The sequence below is a fragment of the Crocodylus siamensis genome, chromosome 1, assembly GCF_052110815.1.
Source record: "Crocodylus siamensis isolate JL-2025a chromosome 1, ASM5211081v1, whole genome shotgun sequence".
In the NCBI taxonomy this organism is placed as follows: domain Eukaryota; kingdom Metazoa; phylum Chordata; order Crocodylia; family Crocodylidae; genus Crocodylus; species Crocodylus siamensis.
This window is the reverse complement of record NC_143395.1, coordinates 268,200,545-268,225,508: the sequence shown is the minus strand read 5'-3', so window position 1 is coordinate 268,225,508 and position 24,964 is coordinate 268,200,545.

The following is a 24,964-nucleotide window of genomic DNA, read 5'->3' as shown; positions in this document are numbered from 1 at the left end:
CCTATTTACCGCGCAGTAAATTTAAGGTGGTGTAAATGCACGTGTAGATATGCCCTGCAAATCCATGTGACATATTGCATGTGTCGTACCCAGTTAAATACCTCTCTTGCATTCTAATTTTCAAATTACTCAAACAGCATGACTCAGTCTTCATGTTTAAAGTTTGGCGTGTGATTAAGCGTAGTGGAGATGGTTAGATTGTGTTCTTAGATTGTGTCCTTCTAATGTTTAGACTAGACATTAGAAGGCACTACTTCACAGTCAGGGTGGCTAGGATCTGGAACCAACTTCCAAGGGAAGTGGGAATGGCTCCTACCCTGGGAGTCTTTAAGAGGAGGCTCGATGTTTACCTGGCTGGGGTCATTTGAGCCCAGTTTTCTCTCCTGCCCAGGGCAGGGGGTCAGACTAGATCTACACAGTCCCTTCCAAACCTACATCTATGAATCTTAATGTCTGAAACTATTTTTTTTTCCACATTGCAGCCATAGGAATGTCAAACTCAAAAGAGAGGAAGCTGATGACCCTTTCTGATTATGAGGAAAACTTTGTAAGCTGTTAAGAAAGCTTAATGAGACTGCAAGTTAATGCCAGATTAAATGCAATCCATACTAGCATTTGAGCCACATAATGGCTGCTATCATATAAAGGGCTGCTGGAATGCTTTATCTAAATCTAGGATTTTGATTTCTGAACCTTTGAAATAGGTCAAAAACAACTGGAGATTGTGGTGGTCATAAGATCTGAGGAGAAAAGATACGATATCATTTCTGTTCTATTTGTACTGATCAGGAATATTGATGATAGCATGCTGTGCTTAAGATAAACTACCATATTCTGTTTAAGGATAATTGGAGAATCAGCTAGTGTTAATCCTTTAATTAATGTCTTGTTGAGAATACATAGCAATGCAGGATAATTCTTCCAATATAAGATTGCTTGCAAAGTAGAAGCTGAACTGAGGTAAGAGATGATGAATATCAGAACTTCTTGTTAAATTGTATGTGTTGGTGGGCTGATTTACATACAAACTCAAACAATTAGATTATAGACTTAATATAACCATCTCTGGAAAGCAACAACATCCTTTAGGCTTGATTATGATCTAAGTTGCAGCAGTGTGACTTAAGAACAAGCACACTAAAGTAAATTTAGGTCTTCTAAGGCAAAACTAGTGAGGAAGAGATCTGAATCAGCCTCTAAATGGGGAAGAAGAAAATAAAAACACCTACTGATTAATTAAAATGGGGAATTAGAGATTTATATGCATCAGTATATCACAAACCTCATTGCCTTTTCAGTTATAAGTTTAGCTTCTAAAAAGTCTCTCTCAACACCATCAAAGTCTTCAGGAGGTCATATAAGGCAGACCTATTTGTGATATAAAGGGGAACAGTGGGTCTAGACCCAATAAGGGAGGCCACTAGATATATAAGTATTGAGTGCTGGGTAGAACAAATGAGAAAACAGAGACAGAAGTGTGGGTCAAAAGTTAATAACAGGTGTTCCAAGGGGGAAACACCAAGCAAACCATGCCAAGCAGTATCCATTGGTCCTTGAATGAGTCCAAGGATCCAGAGAAACTCTGCCTGGAGACGTGTGATGGAGAGAGAGAAAAATAGCCCTGCAGTTACCCAACTTCCCCCTCAGTCAGAGTCTTATACCTGGGCTGGCAAATTTGACCAGATAGCAAATTTGGCCAGAGCGAGGATGAGGTTGACCAGGAGGTGCCAGGACTTTATGGGGCCACGATGTGGAATGCATAAAGAAAAGGTGCAGAGAGAAAGGAGGTTCTTGAGAAAGCAGTGGAGGGGTGCTGTTTGGTGCAATCAAGGTAAGCATGCACCAGGGTCTCAGAAGTGACAGATGTCAGGGATCTGACAGCGCACCAGATACATGCCCATGGAGATGGCTCCATATTGTATAAGGCAGGGGACACGCTGCAGCTCTGAATTTTAAAATACGACTAATTCTCTTAGCATAATAGCATGACTGCAAAGGTGTCTTGCAATCCCTCAGGGTACTAAGTGTAGTGAAGTGTTAGTATTCTGAAGTGCATAGCATATCTTTCTTCTTAACCTAATATGAAATGCCACTACCAAACCATTAAGTGCTACTTTGTCCTTCTCTAACCCCTTCCAACTATAAATTTAAAATCTGGACATAAAACTGACTACAAATTCCAATTAGGGATATAACATGAATTTCAAAGCAGCTGTTGTGTTAATTGTTATATCCATCTGATCACAAACATATTTGGTTTACTTTCTAAATGCTTTCTATATTTAGATTGTTAGGAATATGTTCATAATGATAAAGTGGTTGAATGTGTTATGCAAACAAATTTAAGACTATAGAATCCTTGCATGCTACTCACAGTGACTACTGCACTATCTATATTTTACTATCAGTGTTTTACAATTGACACAGTACAGTTTCTTTGAATTCTGATATAGTTTCTGTTAACCTGACTGAATGACTCAAATTTTTAAAAAGAGGAGGAAGTCTTGAACAGGTTAGTATCTTCTGTGAACTGTTTCTGTAAATATATTTGCATAGATTATTCAGTCCGAACACTTTCTAACATTTGTCCATGGAAAGCAATTATTAATCTTGTCCATTTTATTAGAACAAGCATGTGTTCTATGTACTGCTGTATGCCAAAACTTTGTTCAGTAGTCATTCTGTTTTCTATGTAGATGCAGTAGTAGTTTTAACTTTGCTACTCCTGTCATTTCAAGCTACTTTATTCTAGCATTCAGTGTACTTTGCAGTCCACCTGATTAATATGGGCCAAAGCCTCTAGCACTTTTGCTGATAGTACGGTATTGATGACAACTGAAATGCTCACATTTCCTTTACTAATTGGTATTCATATTTTTTCCTAAAGCACTTAAAAAAGTATCTATATCATCCTTTTCCAATGAGAAAATATTTTAAGATTAAGCTTTAGCACATTGCTAGCCCCTTCATTAGTGTTTCCCCTTTACCACCTACTTGGCTGCACATTCTGTGTTGTTCTCTTTATCATCTCCATTTAAACAAGCTAATCATCTGTTAACTTATCTCAAGGCATTATTCCTTTTATGAATCTTCAGCAGCATGTTCAGACTGCCACCTAATTATCATATGTTATCCAAGCCTCTCCACCTGCTATCACCTGGCCAAATTTCCATTATTTTTTGTCATTGAGAATGTTGGAAAGGAGAAATCAAGCTGCATTTATGCCAATGAAAGAGATTTAATTTAATCCTGGTAGAACAAATGGTGTTTTTTTAGCTGCATTTTTCTTAAAACATTGGATTCACGCATACACATATCACTTCTACTTCCATTGCCAGGAGAGCTAGATTACACCCCCTACTACTGCAGCCAAATCAAGGATGGGTAATAAAGTATTCAGACACAATATTCAAACAATACAATTTATGATATATCGTATACAAGGATAAAGTAAGAAAATGATTCCGTAAATTATATTATTTACCATACTGCAGGATTTATATTTTTGCCAGAATACTTGATGTAAACATCCATATTTAGGTTACTAAAAATAATGTCAGGTTTAGTTACATGTTACAATTAGCACACACTAACTCTAAGGAAAGTTAGGATGTATTAAAGCTAGCACTTGCTGTAAGAAGTCACATATTAAGGATAAGTGCCCTTTCTAATGTGCACAGATCTGACCTGTTGCTACAGAACTAGTGACCAGAGGTGTGGGTAGGAGCTGTCAAGTGTGGTCCATGACCAGCTTGCCAGCTCTTTAGCCATAGTATAGGCCAAGGGAAGACGGAAGAAAGAGGGGAGAGGACCAGAGCTGATCCCAACCTTAGATTGTCCCCAATCTCACCCCTACCCCCAACATTACCCTCCCAACTCCTCAGTTGCCCAACACTTGGACCACCCCTCTCAATCACCCCCTGGATTGTTCCTCCACTGATTGAATCCCTCCTGCTGAATAGATTTTCCACACCACAACTTGCATTCCCCCACTACCCAGATCAGCCCAAAGCAGCAGTGGTTGGGGGAAGAGGTTCCCTTCCATGCCTGTTCCTCAGCTCCCTGAAGCTGGTGCTGCCCCCGCACCCCTGGATCCAGCCTGCATGCCTCTGCTGGGCCATGTAGCTATCTGCTTACTTGCCAGTCCCCTCACTAATAACCCAGCAGCTCCCTGTGGAGTAGGAGGTTGGGGCAAGGAGCTGTAAGGCAGCTGTAGCATGGACCTAATCAGGGCATGCAAGGACCTGCTAGACTCACCCCCTCCCCTCCCACAGCTTCCCCCTGCAGGGTGGGGAGGGGAAAGAGTCCTCATCTGGGGCCAGGCAGCATTGCATGGAGTACCCCCCCATCAGTGGTGGGGGAGAAGCAGGGGGAGAGTCCCCCTCCAAGGTCAAACAGACTTGCAGTGCCTTCCTTCCCATCCCAGGGTGGAAGTGGGGGAGGAGGAAAAGGGGGAATGACTGGGGTGGGCAGAGCTCTCCCCTCCTTCTTCCCCACAGCAGACATTTCCTCTTCCCCCACCATCTGAATCCTGCAGGCCGAGGTGGGGGTTAATCCCCTCCAAAGTCTAACTCGGGCCTGCTGGGGCCTAGCCACACCCCCCCTCAGCTCAGCTTCCCCCTTGGAAAAGAAGGGCTGTTTTAGCATCCCCGGGTTTCTGGTCTGAGCCACTGCAGGCATGTGCTGAACATCTATCTGTTTGCAAACTGGTTAACTCTCTGAAGGTTAGACTAACCTGAAAAGATTGAATCAATTCAGGCTCAGGCTTTTTGAATGTCTGTCCCTAGACTTAATGTGTGGACCCTTAGGTTTTAAGTGCCTTTAATATAGTCTAATTGTAGGTGTCTAATTGTAACCCTAAATGTCATCATTACAATGTGAAGTTTAAACATAACAGACTTCTAAATATCGGTGCACCCACACTGACCTTCTTTCAGATTAGATTTCTGATGCTGCAGTACGGGTTTAGCATGTAATGTGTATCACATGGATTTTTCAGTGCTTAAGAACGCCAGTCTCCCAGTTCCTTTCCTAATACTTCATAACCTTGTCAAAAAACAAAAGGCAGAGAGGATGCTTATAGATCAAGGCATTCCAGCCCTTAGGTACATAGTTATTTGGCTCCCATATTTTATGTTGGGACAAGAAATCAGTAGCCTGTATCCAAATTTACACAAGTATTAGGATTGGCATACCCATTTCCTGGCTAGCCTCTCCTGATTAGCCAGGTAAATCACCTACAACTTCAGTTAGCTCTGACCACATTTTCTTTTAAGATAAAATCACAGCGTAAAGCAGTTAGGTAGTACTTAAATATAAATTCCAGAGGCTCTGTAGCCTCAGTGGGTGATAAGTGCTCCTCTTGCAGATTTTCCTTAACAGCCATAAAACACACTTTGGTAAGCCAGGCAGCTTCCCCAGTAAATAAAACTGAAATAGCATTTACCTGGGTCCAGAGTGTTGCAGGTATTGAGACCTAGTCCCCACAACAGATAAATCTCTTGGCTTTGTACCAGCCGTCACTAAATTGGAAAGGCTGCCTTCAAGCCCACACTTATAACCTTCTACCACCCACCTTAAGGCTTAACAGTCACAGCTCTCAAACACGTAAGGTCTAAAGTGTACTACTACCTCAATTTTGCAGAAAATAGTATTTTCACATTCTTCTCATGATACAATTCATGTTGTCAATGTATAAAATTCGATATTTGAAATTCTGTTCAGAGACTTTTTCAGAAATCACCTCTGAGTATGGCTAGTAGCCACCCTTCTGCACATTTCTCAGCCTTTCTAGCTATTCACTGGAAATATAAAGAATTAGAACAAAAAAAGTCTATGTGCATGTAAATTGTAATTATTTGCTAATAATTTGCACATAACCTTAAAACTCATCACCAAAAATATAAAGATTTATTGCTGATGGAAAACTTTAGCTGATTGCTTTGATGTTTTACTTTTTGTTTACTTTTGCTGTAGAAGCAGGCTTCCTACAGAGTGGCCTCCTAGAATGACGTCTCTCACTAGAAAGAGCTATTGGTGGACAGCTGTCTAAACGAGAGCTATTCATTAAGGGATAGCTCAGTAGCCATGGTACCTGAGCCCTTGTTACTTTTCTTGAGTTTCCCTATTTTACAAAGCTTGGTTGTCAGATTATTCTGTGGGACCAGGAGTTTAAATTTCGTAACCATCTCATAAAGGGTTTACCAAAAATCCATTAGAGGGGAATCCTTATAATTTAGACAAAGATGGGTAGGACTAATATTGGTGATGTATAGGGGAAAATTGTTATAGCTCATCATCATTATCCTCACTCAGAAGAACATTAAGTTTGCCGAGACAAGCACACAAAGCTTTGGAAATGCCAGAATTATCCAGATTTGTCTTTGCGGAACTACCACAGCCTCAAAATTTTCATTATCTATAAATTTTATTAGCAGTAATTTTATATTTACTTTAACATCACTGATAATAAAGTAAAATAGTGCCAGGATTAGTATCAGTCCCTGAAGAGCTCTTGAGAAACAACATGCTCAAAAATCATTTCTCATTGATAGTTACTTTTTGAGAGTTAGTCCTTAATCCATTTAAGACAAGCATTACTGATATTGTATTGTACTAATATTTATTCAAAATACTCTGTAGCACTAAGTCAAATCCCTGTATATTAAATCTTTGCAGTTACCTTTATTAACCAAGTTGCAACCTCAGAAAAAATGGAATTCATGTTGTTTGGTGAAATTTATTTTCTATAACATCACATTGAATGGCATTAATTATATTCCCTTCATTTAATTCTTTAGGCTAAGTACAGATGGTCAAAAGGCCTGAGGCTGAATCAATTCTGTCTTTGCAGGTTAATCTAAACTGCGGAGATTAAACTGAGAAACAACTAGACACACATTTATATTTGATTCAGGAAATGCAGCCACATGCTTGCAGTGGCTCAGGCCAGAAGCTGGGGGATGCTAGAGGATGCCTCTCTGGCACATAGCCAGCATGGGCTGTGTGTTTGTTTCTTCTTTCTGCTGCCCCAAAGTATCTGGGATTTGCAGTCAACAATCACAGTAGCACGACTCTCCAGGGTTGCTCATCACTTTCTCTTCTTGTGCCTCTGGGATTTGTAATCCGCAGTCACAGCCAGCGGTAAATTTAGCAGCAGGAAAGCTCTATACTCAGGGAAAGGTAGGTTTAACTCCCCTCCCTGGCCCCAGACCCAAGCCAGGGTTTGCTGTGGGGAGCAGTCCGTGACTCCCCTCTCCCTCCACCCCCAACCCTTCTCTGCTGGAGCTGGCAGCACAGCCAGTCCAGGGCTGGAAAGCATGCTGGGTTGCTGGGGGACTGAGTTAACTTGAACCAGGAAGGGGTACAGGCCAGAAGTTTCATAAACCAGTTTGACCCAAATCAGTTAAGTCTGTTAGTACATTCTACCAAGTTTATCTTAAAACAGTTCCAGCCATTTTGAAACTGATTTATGTGCACTGAACTTCTGTTCTGTTACAGTTTTAAACCAATTTCTGATAACTTAAACTGGTGTAACTTCTGTCCCTAGCCTTATTGAATGAACCACACATCATTTTTCCATTCTTTTGCTCAAGATTTATGTCAGGCTATATGGCATACAGTTACTTCGATCATCCTGTTGGTTATTATTTATTAGTACACATATCATTAGTTATTTTCTATTCATCTTGAATTTCCCAAGATTACATATTAAAACCGAGAAGGCAGAGTTCCTCAGTCAATTTGTTACATCAAATTATTTAGGTCTGCTAATTTAAGAGAAAACATTAAGTTTTGAATGACACACACACAAATGAAAGGAAAAGCCAGTATGAACGCACCCTGTGCTGCCTTCCAGATTAGCCATGGTTATCCTGTTCAGGGTCTTTCCATTTTGTTTCTATTACCAAGCCCCTCCTGTGCCCCAAAAAGAACACCTCTCTTGGCCTGTTTTCAGAGATCATGTTACTAGTCCCTTTTGTACTTTCTCTTGGTTTTCTGTTGTTTTCTATTACTGATATAAAGACATGCCCACTTGTACTCCTATTAGTTCCCCAGTCCCTGAGTTTGCCATTAGTTCCCAAGGAAACCTCTTCTGTTTCCCAAAATTAGCTTTTGCTCAAGCTCTTCATGCTACCAGAGCTTTGAATAGGGCTTCTATTGTTTTTTTTATCTTATTTCATAAATATATTATATTGCTTGTTCCATCAGGCCATAATTTAGGGAAGCTGCCAGATTAAAAACCTCCATCGAGGTACAGTGCAAAAAAGTGGACATCCTCTCTGGCAACTATCACCTCCCTTCCCTTCCCTGCCCCGCCCCAGCAAATTATTATTTCTACTTTCTCACACTATGAATTCAGTCTTTAATTACCATATTTTTTTTCATATTCAACACACTTTACCCCAATAAGTCAGCCTCCCCCATAAACAAAATGGTTCATAAGTTTTACGCAGAGAAGCTGTTTTCTTCACTGAAAAAACAGCACACCTGGAGACACCATGCATGCCATGAATATGCCAAGATGACTGTCAAAATGGTGTGGTCCTGTGTTACTCTTTCATAGCTATAGCTATTGGCTGAGAGCTGTAGCTCATGCCAGAAGCAGTGAGTAAGGTCCTGGTAGTAGCCTGATGAGGTTTGTGATAAGGAAATATTTATATAAGTTCCTGTGAATAAACAAGGGTAACTGTCCATCCCAGTTGGAAAATATGGGACATTCAGGACACTGTTCCCCTTCTGCTCTTTTCCTTCCCTCCAAAGTCAGTGATGCACTGCAGGGAGAGGTGGAGGAGGAGTGGCATACTGCAACAGCAGGCAGGGCAGCTGTGGTGCCTGCCCAACCACCCTTCTGGGACATCAGGCTGCTTCCCTTCCCCAACAGACTATGTCCTGTACCTGGGACACTCATTTTAATTTGTGCTCCATTCCCAGCACCAGCCTCCAAAATCTAGGACTGTCCCAGGAAAAATAAGACAGATGGTCACCCTATATATAAAGAACTACTTGCAGTAAAGAACTAGCCATCTTGGTACTGCCCTAGCAGGGGTCTGGGACCTAACCTATGTGACACAGAATAAGTCTTCCTGGAAACAAAGATTGTCCAGGAAATGTGACATTCCAGGAGATAGTCTAGGTGAGGTAATTGGATAACCTATGGTCCGTGAAGGACTTGGATTTCCTAGATAATCTATGGTCCTTGAATGACTTGCTCTATGGGCACATCTACACGTGTTAGTGCACAGAAGTCTAATTTAATATGCATTAAGGGTGCATGTCTACATGTCTGTGCCCTTAATGTGCATTAAAATGGCAAATGTAGGCTAATCACAATTAGGTAAGGTGCATTACCACACATGTAGACATGACCTGGCACTAAGTTTAGTGCCAGGACAGTCCAGCCACTAGGAATCAAAAAGCCTGAGCCTAAATTGATTCAATCTTTGCAGGTTAGTCTAACCTGGCTAGGCTAAATCATTTTTTTAACCAGACAGACATCCCAGAAATGCAGGCACATGCCTGCAGTAGCTTAGGCTAGAAGCAGGGGGTGCTACAGCAGCCCTGCTTTCCCCAGAGCTGAGTTGAGGGGGGCGTGGTCAGGCCCCCATATGATGCTGTTATTAGGGAGGGGTCTCCCCCCTTGATAACAGAGTATTTATCAGCTCTGTTATCAGCATTTAACACCCCATCAGAAAACAAAGCCTTGCTCATTACAATCTCTTCTTAAACAGTTTTTTTTCCCAAAGGAAGAAATGCAGGGACATTGCCATCTGAGCTTTTGATTACTTCCAAAAAACCCTAAGTGGACAATATCTGCCTTTCACAACACTAGCTAGCATACCATATGTTGGTTATAATTTGTGTTGTGGGAGGGAGGAGGAAGGGATCTCTGCTTAAGCAGTGAGTGGTGAGGAGGGGAGGGGAGGCACAGGGAAGCCAGCAGACCCTGCTGTGCCTACAAGTCTCTACTGGAGTTCTGTCCAGGGACCAGAGGGGAGAAGCCAGCCCTGCTTTGGAGCAGAGAGCCCACCCAGGCCAGAGAGCATACTGGGATGCCTAGGGTGTCTGTTTTAGTGTAAACCAGCAAAGGGTCTGGGACAGACAACACATAAAATGGTTTAACCCAAATCAGTTAAGTCTGAGACTACATTCAACAAGGTTTATTTCAAACTGGTTTCAGCCATTTTTAAACTGGTTTACGTACACTGAACATCTGTTCTTTTACAGGTTTAAACCAGTTTCTGATCACTTAAACCAGTTTATGCATAATGTCTGTCCCTACCCCAGGGGACTAGCCTGAGCCCAGCCCCATGCCATCTAGCTGGCCACTTCCTCTCCCACAGGACTGGACTACTCTCTGGCAGCCCTTAACTGCAGGCTGTAAAAGACTGCATTCATTCTGTGCCCTGGGGCACCCACACCAGGATCCTCAACAAGACTGCTCATTTGTGCAGGAGCCCAGAAGGCCCTGTCTGCCCCCATGAACAGGCCACAGGCTTTCTCTGCCTGTCCTGTTCACCCTCCAGAGCTGATGCTTGGCCACAGCTGAATGTTGCAAAGGGCTGCAGCTTGCTGCACCCCTTGCCCAGGCCTGAGATCCCCCCAGTGCTGCTGTCTGACTATCCCTGTCAGCAGGGCCAACATCTGCTCCCTGCTGCTGCTCACCCCCAGCTGTCTCTTGTGCTTACAGGTCCTGTGGTGAAGTGTCTCTGCTGTGCAGCTCCCAGTCTCTGGCTGTGCCCCTGTACTGGGTGCTACTGGCAGCTGTCCAGAGCCAGTCATGCAGAAACAGCCACACAGGCCCAGAGAGCTGGTGCAGGATTACTATGTTATCATCCTCCTCCCCATCAAGCCCCAGCCTCACCCTCATGCACATGCCTATGGCAACTGCTAGGGCCCCCAACTGGACCCAGGAGGAGGTGTGAGACCTAGTAATGCTCTGGGGCCATGCTGATGTGCAGAGGCTGTTTGTGTGGGGTGGGTGCTTTAAAAACCACATTTCCAAAGCCCTGTGGGGCAGAATGCAGGAGTTAGAGCAGTCTCAGTCAGTGCTGCAGTGCCATGTAAGGGTCGAGGTCTTGTGAGCACAGTGGATGGCCATGACTGACTTCAGTCATTAATCTGGTCGTGCCCAAAAGTCCATCCCTCTTTATGCAGCAGCTGACCTCCATTTTGGCACCCCAGGAGATGGGCCAGATGCCTGTGAGTGCCACCAGCAGGGAGCCCCCACCCTGCCCTGACACCTCCAATGACATGTCAACCCAGGGAGGAGGCCTTGGGCATTCAGTTACACACCCCATCCTCCTCCCCAGCTGCTGCATCCACTGGCAGCTCAGGGAGGCCTTCCCAGTGGTTGCCTCACCCTTTGTGCAGCCCCAGACTCTGGCACAAGGAACAGCTGGCCATGCTGGTTATCAACAGCCCTAGGTCCTCCCTGGGTTGAGGGGAGCAAGGCCCTGGCTGGGCACTGGCCTGCTGTGTGCCATGGACTGTGGACAGCAGGTGCAGCTGAGCACCAACACTGATGGGGAGGCACATGCTGAGCTGCCAGCCATCCCTGGACAAATGGTTCCATAATTTGGAATGGCCCTCCCAATCCCTGCCCCTGCCCCTGCCCTGGCCTTGGCCCTGGCCCTCATCCCCACTCCCTGCTTGGCCTGCCTACAGTGCTGTGGTCCGAGGTTCCCCTCCCCCTCCCCCACAGCACACAGACAGGAGGGACACAGCTCAGAACTTTATTGAGCAGCCTGTGTCCCCACAGCTGAGCAGGCATTGGCCTCTCAAGTGCTGAGGAAGACATCAATGCTGGTGGTGATGTTCTCCTTGGTCATGTGGGGCAGAAGCATATATTACTGTGACAGATAGCCCTTCAGGTAGTGGCAGAGGTTGTGGGGTGGCTTTGGCTTACCCCCTGTGCCATCATAGGTCAGGGTCCCAAACCAGAAGCACAGGTGTGCCCAGGGCACAAACAAGATCATCAACAGCAGGGCATAGTGGCTTAGGCAGACCTCACATTGCAGTGGCTCCCAGACCCATAAGGGAACATCCAAGGGCTGGGGTTTCAGAGCCACCTTCCCACCTGCCCACAAACAGCTCATTGCACACCACCCAGGGCACATACAGCAGGGGCACACTCAAGATGGAGTGGCGGCATGGAGGAGCTGGCTCTGGGGTACCTCCCCAGAGAGGCCCCTAGTGGGGAGGGTGGGGGCACAGCCAGCCCCTCACCCCAGTTGTCCAGGAGCCCCATGCAACCTGAGCTGGGGTTCCGTGGGTTGGGTAGCAGTGCAGAAGAGCAGTTGGCCTGCAGGGAGAGGGAGGGAGCAGGGTCTGGAACATCAACAGCAGATGCTGCCAGCATCCTGGTCTGGCCTACGCTGGGAAGGAGGTTGGGGAGGCAGGCTGCCTGTGGCCAGCACCCAGCAGATCACTGGCCCCAGGGGAGTAAGGGGAAATGGGGGCTTAGCAGGCAGCTGCCAGGGACCAGCCCTGTCCAGCCAAATTTCCATGGTCCCTAGGCACCCATGCACAACCGATCCCTGATTTGAGACCAGGCAGTGCACAGGCCCTGATACAAATCATCTTATCTCTGAAATATTGAAAACTCTCACAAAAGACTTTTCTGTTAAATTAGGTTTTTACTGGAGCGCCACTGGAGTGATCTGGATGCACCAGCTGTGCCAACGGTGCTCCAAGAACGGGACCCTGATGCTCCAGTGTCTGGTGGTGGTGGTAGAGGAGTGGGAGGCATGGGAGCAGGCAGGGGAGGCATGGGAGGAGGCCTGGGGGTGGAAGATATTGCCCAGGTGGAAGCATGGGACTGGGCATAGCAGCACCACTTGGCCCACATGGAGGCCCTGGAGAACCTTCAGCAGCAGAGGTATGCCAATCATATGGCCTTGGCAGCCATGTACTTGTCCTGCACTGCCTGGTTCCCACCCTTTCTCCGTAAGGCTCTTGGTCTCACTGACACCCTGGAGCAGGCCCCCATCTGGCCCTGGGAGGAGGTCCTGAGGTGCCTCCTGACTGCCAAACCCCCTGGCTCAGCCCTTGCCCTGCTGCCACCCACCTGGACCCAGACCCACTTTCTCCCCCACACCTTGTGGCTAAAGACCCGGTCCTGCATGAAGTCGCCATGCGCTGGGGTCACAGTGGCCCCCAGACCTATGGAAGATGAACCAGGGGCTGGGGTGCAGAGCCACTTTCCTACCTGCCCACCAGGCTCTTCCCAATAGCCACCCCTCCACCATGGCCCCCACTTGGTATTTGAACAGCCAAAATATTGTAAATAGTTTTCAGTATAGTTTGTCTCCTGTATATAGTTTGCCTCATGTATATACTTTGCCTCTTGTAAGCCGGTTTTCTACTGGTGGGTATGGAAGGTTGTGGAGGGGCACTGTTTTTTGAGGGGGAAAGGATGGGTTTGGGGGTTGTGAGGACAATACATTTTTTTTGTTTGACTCATGTGCATATCCTGAGAGTGGTGCTGGGGGTGTGTGAGGGCAGGAGGGCTGGAGTGGGGAGTGCAGGAGGAGAGGGTTAGGCAGAGCCTCCTGCAGCCTGTGCCTTTTGGCTTGAAAATGGCATTTAAAGATCTTTTTTTTTGAAATTGACTTATAAGTATACATATGTGCATTATAAGAGTTCAAGATGGGCAGCAGGGGTTAACTGGTTTGTAAGAGCCTGGGTTTCACACACAGAGTTCCATATAGCCCTGGAAGCAGATGAGCTGTCTAACATGACAAGGCCAATAGATGGACACAGCCTGAGAATTGAGCAGGACATCCCATAACATGAGATCACAGTCTTCAAGGTAGACAAGTTGTCTCACACAACTAGGATACACAGCCTGGGAGCCAAGGAAGTATGTACCATATGGCCCATAACATGAGAAAAGTGATACCAGCTGCAAGGCCCCAGAGCAGTGGCAGGGGCTGAGTCCTGGTTTTGGGGGAACAGATCAAATTAGGAAAAGGCCCGGAAGGCTATGTGGATGTGTGACCTCAGAGAGACAGCCAACCAGAGATAGCCATGGATGGAGAGTCATCAGGAGTCATTAAGGGGGAAGAAGAATACAAAATCAGAGACTTGAGACTAACAAAGGGTTAGTCCCTTTGTCCTCCCTTTGTCCCGTTCCTCCCTGTCCCTCTTTGCAGTCCCTCCCTGTTCTTTCTTCTCTCCTTCTTTTCTTCCCTGTCCCTCCTTGCTGTCCCTTCTTTTCTTCCTTTCCATCCCTCCCTGTTCCTCCTCTTTCTCCTACCTGAAAAGGGTCCCCATGCTGAACCTCATGCCCTGGGAAGGGTCCTGAGGCTGCCATGGACAGAGGGAATATGACCAGCCCATCTCATGCACCTCACTAGAATGGGGCTCTGGGCCTCAGCATCCCACTTCTAGACTGCTGAACACCTAAGAGAAAGAGCCTCAGAGTGGGGCCTGCATCCTGAACAGATCTGATAACCTGCCAGGATTGGTAGGTATAGAATTGCTTGATTGCATATATTGTTGCTTTTCTGTTATCACTCTGTATCAATAAATTTGACTATCATCAACTGGCAGGTGTTGTGGTCAGTCTGAGGGCTGTGCTTACCCAGAACTAAGGTATAAGGACTGAGTCCAAATCCAGTGCCAATAATGCCCTGCCCCCCCCTCCTGGTGGGTGTGTGGCTGTCTTGGGGCCTGGTTGGGGGAGGAGGGGGCGGTGGGGCTGCTGGGGCCAGCAGGGCCAGCACCCTTGCCAGCAGCAGCTCAGGGCACTGGCCAGCACTGGAAGAGGCCAGGCTGGAACAGTGGGGTGCTGGGCATCGCTAACAGGGGAAGGGGCACGGGCAGTCCTGGCATGGGGAAGCAGGGTGGGCAGAGAGGGAGCTGGCACACGCCACTTCTGTGCTTGGTACGTGGCTCCTGCGCAGGGAAGGGTCTGACTAGGGATCAGAGCTTCCAAGATGGCTTCCAAGAGCTGACAGCTGATTCTGGCTTCAACATGACTGCCAGGAGTTGGCAGCCATGTGGCTGAAGGCTGGACTTCCCCCCAGTAGCCATAGGGGCACATGGCAGGGCTGAAGGGACTTGGGATTAACTTTAGTGCTAAATGCCAAAAATCATTTAGTGTGCATTAGCTTAATGCACATTACATTTAGTCACACTTATTTGCACATGTAGACATGCCCTACGTCATGCAGTTGGCCATGACTTTGGAAAAATCTTTCTTGTCCTTACATTCTGCCTTCCAAAAAAGGTATGTATTTCATTTGGGGGTGCATTATATGCAAGACATTATGGCACATATGAAAAATGGCATTTTTCATTGGATGATTTACCTATTCGTAAACTCAGGACTTTTCTATTTGTACTGCAGAAATGAAAATCATGTGGGTGAGGTAACCTGACAGTTTGAGAAGCTTATGTTGTGTGGGTAATATATAGGGCCTTGGGTAGTCTCCCCTATTTCTTTATGAATTCTGCCCTAATCTCTGACCTTTGTCTTTGCTACAACTAATCTGACACATAGACCTCTACCACTATTGCATAAAGCTCTGTGGCTCCACCTGGACCTGAAGCTGTGTGCCAGATTAGTTTATAGTGGCTGCATCACCTGACTGCATCTCTGCTATATGCGTAAGTTTTAGCCTAAATGACAACAGATGTTAAAGAGCTGTCATGTGTACATGTGTGTCATGCAGGATGCGTGACATTTGTCAGCTCTGTGCATAATACCGTGTGAAATTGAGGATATAGACATCTGTCATACAGTCTCTCTTCATCATTTTTATTCTGTCTGTTATTAGAAAAGACATCTTCCAGTAGAAAAAAACCTGTTTTTCTAAAAGCTTGTTTTAAATATCGATGCAAGTAAAACCCTCAGATTTGAATCACTGACAATGATTAGAGAAATTTTATTTAAGGGATTAAAAAAAAAATAAACACTTCTCCTTTTTTCCAGTTTGCTAGTTCCGTGCATATGGCAACACTTTGTACATGATCAGTTTTATGATAGTATTATTGGGCCGTAACTTTCCTTAGGTCTTGAAACATCTCAGATGCAAACCACATACAGCAGAAAAGATGACATTGAAACTAAAAGTAAAAAGACAGTAAGCAGCATTCAGGAAGACACAGAAAGTAGAAACATTGGTGGACTGTGATTTTTTTCCCCATGTGAGAGGGTTAGGAGCTAGTGCTCCATGTTGCTAGAAGTATGTTTCTAGTAAAAAATCCCAACCTGCCTAGCATAAGGACTGTTAGCTAAAATGGAGTTGGACTGGGGTAATGTTTGCCACAGGGGCATAGTGTCAGTTGGTAATACTTAAAGAGTTGGAGCAGAGAAGAACAAGGTTCCTCAATCCCTCCTCAATGCGACTGGCAAGTGGAAGAGGAAAACATGCATTTGGAGGAAAGAAAGAAACTAGGAAAGAAAGAAAACTCCTGAATTTTTTTAGAAGAGATTTACAAAAAATATTAACCAAGACTACAGCAGAAGGTGGGATCTCCCTACATGTCATTTTTTTTTCTGAAGAATATTTTCAAAAAATTAAAACTTTTCATTGGCCTTATTTTTATAGTAGTCATAGAAGACTGAAGAGCAGAATGCATTTGGGTGCCGATATCATGTGAGAGAGAGAATGCTGTTATAATGGTGGGGATTTATAGGCCACCAAATCAGGAAAAGGAGGTACAGGAAGTATTCCTCAAGGAGGTAATAAAACTATCCAAAAGCTATGGGGTGGTACTGATGGGAAACTTCAGTTTTCCAGACATCTGATGGAAGAACAATATAGCCAAACATAAAATGTAGAACTGGTGGAGGACAACTTTTGGTTCTAGAGGGCTGAAAATGCAACTAGGGGATCATCTATCTTGTGTCTTGTCCTGACTAATAGGGTAGAACTAGTGGAGGATGTGAAGGTGATGGGCAATTTGGGAGGAAGATTCACGCTATGATAGAATGCCATATCCTGAGAAAGGGGAAGTATGAGGTCAGCAGAATTAGGACGCTAGACTTCAAAAACGCAGATTTCATCCAACTCAAGAGTTAATAGATGTGGCACCATGGAAAGACAGACTGAAGGACACAAGCACCCAAGAGGGCTCAGAGCTTGTAAAGGGCACAAAATTGGAAGCTCAATAGGAAATATTATTGACATGATGAAAGCACAAGAAAAATGGTAAAAGACCAATGTGGCTGCACAAGGAACTTCTGAAATGCCTCAAATGCTAAAGGAAAGCATACAGGCACTGGAAAAATGGACAGGTTATGGAGGAAGCTTACCAGGAAGTAGCAAGAACATAAAGAAACAAAATCAAAGAGAAAAAGATTAAGAAGGAGTTGTACTTAACCAGTAGCAGTAGCCTAATACTACTGTGCAGTAGCATCACATCATGGCTATTGCCATGTAACACTACTGCTTGGTAGTATCGGGACACTGCCAGGTCAGTGTCTCATGTAGACAAAGCCACTGATGAGGATATAGTAATGCTGCTCCTACAATACTGAAGTGAGCAACCCGTGATGATTCTTATTATATTTGTATCAATTAGTTAGTTATTGCTATGTCAGGAAGATTCTGGAGGTAGGTCTTTATCTGGAAGGTCCCAATGATACAGGAAAACTTGGAATTAATACCAGTTTCCCAAGACTGAAGGTATAAAGAAACAGACATTATATAATGTCATATGACTGCAAAGAGTACCCATCCAAAATAAGCTCATGGTAACAAGTATAGGTTGTTACCTGTTCTGTTGTGATTAAAGGGGGGATGTATTCTTTTTCAGTATTATCACTGATTTTTAGTCTATTTCTACTTCTTACTGAAGAAAAGAAGTAATTAACACCTTTTTTGTATTGGTTTTAAAATGCTATTTTGGCTTGAGAGCAAAGTGTTTGTGTCCCTTTCCCCCGATTCATTGGCTGTCCTCTAAATTTGATGATGTTCTATAAAGCACCACTTGTACTGTCTATCAGAGAAACATACAAAAATTAAAATGTGCTTCAAGCCTGCTGCCTAGTTTTCTATCTTAATGAAATAAGAAAGTGGGAGCCACTGAATTAATTATTCCATCAGGATTATTGTGCAGCTCATGGCTCTGAATATCAATAGATTTAAGATCAATAAGCTTTTACCATTTATAGCCCCTGAAATCTATATTCAAATCTCAGAAAATCTGAGTGTTACACTGCAGAATAAAATTGCTCAATAAGCAACATGCTGAGCTGTAGCAAGTATTTGGGGAGGAGAGAAAAAAAGCCAAGCTAAGTCCCTGATATCATGAGATATTTTTAAAACCATCACTGAAAAGAAAGGCGTGTGAGCCTTTACATGCAGGAGACCCAAGTCACTTATTTCTATTTTCAGGATATGCCAGAAGTCCCAGCTGAAATCAGGAAGGTGTACTACAAGGTATAGAAACACTTTTTTAGAGACATTCTCTGACCTCAAGATTTTATCATCTTAAATAGATTATAAAGAAAAAGGATGGGAGGAGACTAGGATAAACAGTTGTGAAGTGAGTTTCCCTAGTCACACAGCTGCATGTGACAGAATAGGGAATCTAATCTATGCCTCGTGAGGCCAAGTCCAATAACTTACTCTTTCACCAAAATGTTAAAGTTTTATTGAGAACTTTTGGCTATATCCACAAAAGGTTTTACGTGCCTAAGTCCAAACCTGAGATTCTTAGAATTCCCCCCTTGGCTGCAGCCTAATTCTGGAGGCATCTAAAATAAGGAAATACCTCAGCATTTGTTGTTAAAGTTCCCTAAGAGTAAGAAGAAGTATACTTCTAAGCATGTGTGCTACTTTCCTAAACCATAACAATGCTGATTAGAGTTGCATCTCAGGCCTAGCTCCATTTGGATCAACAGATTTTGATTTTCTCTGCCTTTCTTACATAAGTAACCAGACAGGTAACAAAGAAGCAGGAGGAAAGCAGTCCTAATAAGTCATGTGCACCTATATACATGCAGGGAAGCTGCTCCGATGCACTGTAATTACAGCACATTGGAGCAGACTCGATTAATTGGTGGGAAAAATGGTGGCTGGAATGTTAAAGTTTGTTGAGCGAGCTTTAGTTCAAGCACCCCACCACCATTTTTAAAAGTGCTAACATTTTAAAAGCTGCTACATGACATGTGGTGGTACTTTAATTAGACTGGTGCTCAAAATTGCACTGATTAACACACTGCCTCCTCCCCATCCCCAGAGCATGTGTAAAAAATGCCCATTATGTACAAAATGCATCATCTGATCCATTTTTTTCCAAACAAGGCAGAAGCAGGCCTTAGTAACTTCCCTCCACCCTTAATTCAAGATCTCAGTGGTTAAAGCTCAGCCCCAAGGAGTAGAATACCTAGATTTAATTTCCTTCTCTGTTTGAGAAGCCTGAAAACCCTGTCTTCTTTATCCCAGGAGCAGGGCCAGCCCATCCTATACTGCGAAACCTGCAGCTTCAAGGGGCCCCACAGCTAAGGGGCCCTGTGCATAGGCAGATGAATGCCTGGGCAAAGTGGGCAGTTGCCCTGGGCCCTTCAGGACATGGGGGCCCAGGAGGGAGAGGCAGGCAGCCCAGCATGCATATACTGCATGCACGTGCAGGCTGGCCCCAGGTATTCTGCTGGCAGAGAGCAGGGAGCAAAGTGGAGGCGCAGGCTGGAGGCTTGTCCAGGGAAGGGGAGAAGTGGGAGGAGGGGGCTTTGGGCTGGTAGCAGCATGGTGATTGGTTGGTGGGGGTCATGTTGTCCAGCAAGCCCGGTAGAGACAGAAAGAGTGTGTGGGTCAGTGAGAGAGAGTGGGAGCTGCTTGGGAAGCAGAGGTCTGCGGGTTGGGAGTGAGGGGCACCAACCAGGGGTGGGGGGCAGAGATGCCTGAGTCAGGGAGGAAGTGCTAGCAGGCAATTTGTGGAGGGGGGAAGGGTCAGCTCCCTGTTGCTGCATGCACCCCAGGCTCAGAGAGGTATGAGGGCGGCGGGGCATGTGCCCCTCCAGATTTGTGCAGGAGGCAGAAGCAGGCTGTGGCTCTTTGCTCAGGTCTATGCCTGCTGCCTTTCCTTGAGCCCTGAGTCTCATCCCTGCCCTGCCTGGCAGGGTGCAGGGTCCCTGGGGAAAAAGCAACGGTACAGACAGACCCCAGAAATACTAATCCAAGCAGTTAGGCAAAATATTTTAAAAACTCTATATCTGAAGCTAGGCTTCTAAGTAAGTGGGCTGGTTAGCATACTTGAAAAATCGTCAGGCCACTTACCTAGATACCCAAAGGCTTTAAAGCCTAGCTTTAGGGCTACATGTTTTTAAGAAGGGTATGTCTGCAATTTTTTAAAGCACAGAGCCTAGCTTCAAATATGAAATGCAAACATCCACAATTCTTGGTTCAGAAATGATACCTTTTATTAGATAAACTAGGAAATCACAAAAAAAAATCTCTTTTTCTGCAGACTTTCAGGCTCAATGGGCCTTCATCAGGATCTGGGGAAATTAAAGATGGTCAGTAGTCTCCATAGGTAGGAAATCAACTTAATTTTTGCACAGAGGGAGCTGGAGATGGAAAATCTGTCCCTCTGGGTCCATGAGATTGAACCAAGAGTTCTAGATTTTTGCATTTCTTTTTGTCTCAGACCAACACGGCTACCAAATACACCCCTAAAACAAATTTTAGCTGATTTGGAGTTTTAAACATCATTGCAGAACAACAAGAAAGATTTTTTTTAACTTTTCTGCTTGCCATGGAACACCTCCAGGGAAAGAATCCTCCCTGATCTGCACAACAAAGAGCAACTCAAAACAACTCAGAAGCATAAAGGTCCCTCCTTTGAGCCTGAAAGCTTGCAGAAAAAGAATTTTTTTTTGTGATTTCTTAGTTGGCCTAATAAAAGGTTTAATCTCTGAACCATGAGTTCTAGATTTTTGCATTTCTTTTTGTCTCAGAACTACACAGCTATCAAAGACATCCCTAGCTTCAGATATGGAGCTTTTAAAATAATTTGCCCAACTGCTTGGACTAGTATTTTCTTGGGTCTCTCTGCACTGTTGCCTTTGCTCTGGGGGCTCTGTGCTCTGCCCAGCAGGGCAGGGAGGAGATGCAGGGACCTGGCAAAGGCTCCAATCCCCATGCATATACCCACAGCCCCTCACACATGCACAAACAGAGAGGATGTGGGTGTCCAAAAGCTTTCAAATAACAACTTTTTGCAGCTATTTAGTTAGTCTAAGAAAAGATATCACATCTGCCCAAAGACTCCAGCCACAGGTCAACATCCCAATCCCTCCACCTTCCTGGATCATCCAGGAAGAGCACAAAGCAGTTGCAAGATGCCCTCTTTGCCCAAACAAGGGTGGTTGTGCCCAAAAGCTTGCAAAAACGAAATTTTCCAACTATTTTAGTTGGTCTTATAGAAAAATAGCTTGTAGTCGTGGTTTTACCAGTCTGACTGCATTTGCTGTGTACTGAGCTACAAGGAATGGAGCCTGGTATGAAAAAAAACAGTCTTTAGAAACCTGTTCTATAGGAATGCAAATTTAAGAAGGTTCCAGGGAACAGCAGGTGGTTTACTTTTAGGTATCAGATGCCAACTAGGTTGTAGGGGGGGCATAAAATCAATGCAGTATTGCCAACCCCACCCTGTCAAAAGTCATGAGACAAGCTGTTAAAAATCAAGAAATTTGGTATGTAAATCATGAGAGGCTATTTTTGAACTGTGGGGGGGGCAAGTATTTGTGAAGGTGTGGGGGGCTCTGGGTATATGTGTGGGGTTTGGAGCCTGAGGCAGGGGGGTCCCTGTACACCATGGCAGCATGCGGGGTACAATGTCAGTGTGTTTGCATATGTGAGTGTGCATGCTTGTCTCTGTGTTCATGGCAGGGAGAGTATATTTATGTCTGTGTGTCCGTGTGCAGAGTGAGTGAGAGTAATGTGCACCTATCTGTGTGTGTGTGTGTGTGTGTGTGTGTGTGTGTGTGTGTGTCTGTGTGTTTGACCATAGTGGGATGGCAGGGGGGAGGGCAGGGAGCAGGGAGAAGAGGCAGCCCCCTCTACCTCCAGCTTGGCATGGTCCCCACTGCCTCCCATGCCAGCATCAGGAGGGAGAGGTACCCTGCCCCCCCACCCACACAACCCCAGCTCCTGTGGGGGGAGGGGGCAATTTTGTGTTTGTCCAGGGCCCCAGTAAACATTAATCTGCCTCTACCCCTGCCCCTGCGTCCAGCCAGTGCCCCTGTCCTTCCCCCACCGACAGCTTTATATCCAGCGGCTCACCATCCAGCTCCTCCCCCTCCTCCTCCCTGCTTCCAGCTTCTTTGGGGAAGAAGGCCCAAAAATATTTCATACAGGGGGCCCCAAAAAATTGTGGGCCAGCCCTGCCCAGGAGAGTGATTTAACCATAATCTCAGAGGAACTTCTAAGAATGAAGACACTCAGTCCCTCCCCTGGATATACTTCCCAACTGGGTAGAATAATTAAACTATCATTAGTCTGAAGACAGGGAGAGAATATTAGCACAATGTCACATGTTATACTTAGGACATGTTAACTGCCCCTAAAACATGAGCTTCTACACATTAAGCAGTAGAACACTTGTTGTATCTCCAGATTTTATTAACTAATACTTGTTCAGTTATCATCAGACTGCACCATGGAGATAATATGAGCTCAAGGTTCTGGTTCAGTGTGGGATTGCTATTCCCAGACCTAGCATCACACCATAGCCAATTCAAGACTCTTGTGCAGTGCTGGGGATGGGATAATCAGCTGATGTTGTTCCCAGCCCTGGCACTGCATTGGAGCCAATTCAAGACTGTCAGGAACAGCAATCTGGCTATCCTCATAGATCCAGTGGAAGGTGTGGAACTAGGAGCAGGAGCAGCATCTTCTTTCAGGTTCAGGTCACTATCCTTCCCTCTCTCCCTGCTACCAGCAGAGACCCAGCTTACCCCGGGTGCCAGGATCAGGTGTTCCTAGGTTAGGCAGTGCTGGGCACAAGCTCCAGGCATGGGGTTGCACATCCTCATGGATGAACATGTGAGCTTCTGTGCCCAGTCTCAGGGTAAGTAGTGGGAAGGGTTGAGGGAGGAGGGGAGTCCCAGGGTCCCAGGGTTAGGGCTGGTAAGGGTGGCTTCAGCCCTATCAAGGGCAGGCTGAGATTGTGGTAAGCATTACCATAACACAGCTCAGAACACTTCCTAACTTTGTATATAGCTCTGTAATGCTTCTTATGATCTAAATAAAACATATGCCAAGGCCCTAAACTCTCTAGTCTGGTATCTCCCTTCCTCAGGGGAATGTAAAATAAAGTGTCATTCTCTCTCTCTCTCTTGCTTTGCCCCAATGACTTTTTTATTATTTGAGTCCATGAAAAAGAATGTCAACCTGGGGGAGAGAGTTAGCAGCAGCTCTAAAATGCAAAGTAATAAATGAGGAAAGAAATACTACTTTAGGTGCTACCTAGCAAAGCTGTTGAGTTCTTTGCCATGAAAATGTAAAGAATCAAGCACAGCAGGTGAATTTGTCAAAAAGGGCTAGTTACTTTTCTGAATATTAATATCTTTTGGAATTATGAGGGGTATGAACTGCTGTCTCCACTCACTTTTTGAGGGAGAAAAATAATTGGCATGCAGTCTAGTCAATCATTATTCTGTTCCATATATATTACAACATACTTATCTAGGTGCATTATGTATTTGCTGTTGTTGTTTTGTTCTATTTTTTTGACCATCCTGTCTGAAGTGATAGCTTTAGGTTACTGTACTGTCAGACTCAAGCTATTCCTCACAGTGCTTGATTCAGGCCTGGTCTTCAATGTAATTTGTATGGTAATAATTCTTCTTCAAGGCTTATCTTCATTGCAGAGTTAATTTGAGTGTCATTCCTAATTTGAGTTGTGTTCACACAGAAAAATCCTAAATCAAAGTTGGTAGCCCTGCTGGCTGTTGTTGACTGGTCCATTAGGGTGTACAGCTCAAATTAGTAAACCTCTTCATCAACGAATTCAGTCACTCTGTGCTGCTAGTAGAATCACTCTGTGCATGTTCAGTATTATTTTAGAGAGTGGACATTCTCACTTGTGCAAAGCTAGTTTGGTATAAATTAACTTGAATGACAATAGTTAAATGAATCCTGCAATGAAGGCACAGAATAGAAGCATGAGAGCCGGGGACCTATTGTGTTTGTGTATCCAGAATTCCTAATAAGGAATTGCTCATATTACCTAAATCCTGTCTCATCTTCTCTTAAGGAAAACTATAGCTTTTCCTAGAAGCAGGGTCCTAGAATCCTAATACTGATTCTGTACAAATCCATGTTAGGATTTTGGTTTTCTTTTTTTTACATTTGAGTAGAAGGGAGGAACAGAACACCCCCTTGACTACCCTTAATAACCTATGTATGAGTAGATATACAAGGTAATCCTTTATTCCCCAACACCATGTCATGTTAAATTTAAACAAAACACCATTTTGCATGCTATCCATGTTAGTAAAATTGAGTTTACCCATGTTGGTAAAATTGTGTTTACCCATCATATAGAACTGTGCCAGGAAACTTCTTCAGTTTGATTTTGAAGAGCCCTAAACAGACTAAGCTGAATATTGAAAAGGGATCAGTCCATATAAGTGATCATTAAGCATGACAAAGCTGGGAACTAAATTAGCACTCAATTGGTGTTGCTTTATACAACCACAGCAAAGAGGTCTGAAAAAGACTCTATTAGCATTCATTGTACTGTGCTTCTGTTGACCATTTACCCAAGTTTAAAAAAATACCATGCTGTGATGGACAGGGACCTTTTAAAAGACTATATCTACAGCCGTGTAATTTATTCAATTAAAAAAACAGGCAACAGGTTGGAGGCTGTTTTTTTTTCCCCCACAGCAACAGAGCAGTTGATGTTGTGTTTAGAAGGATATTGTAATGTTGACAATTTTTTAAAAATCTCAGTCATTTGAAAATGTCATGATATATTTAGCTTTTTAAAACTGTAAACT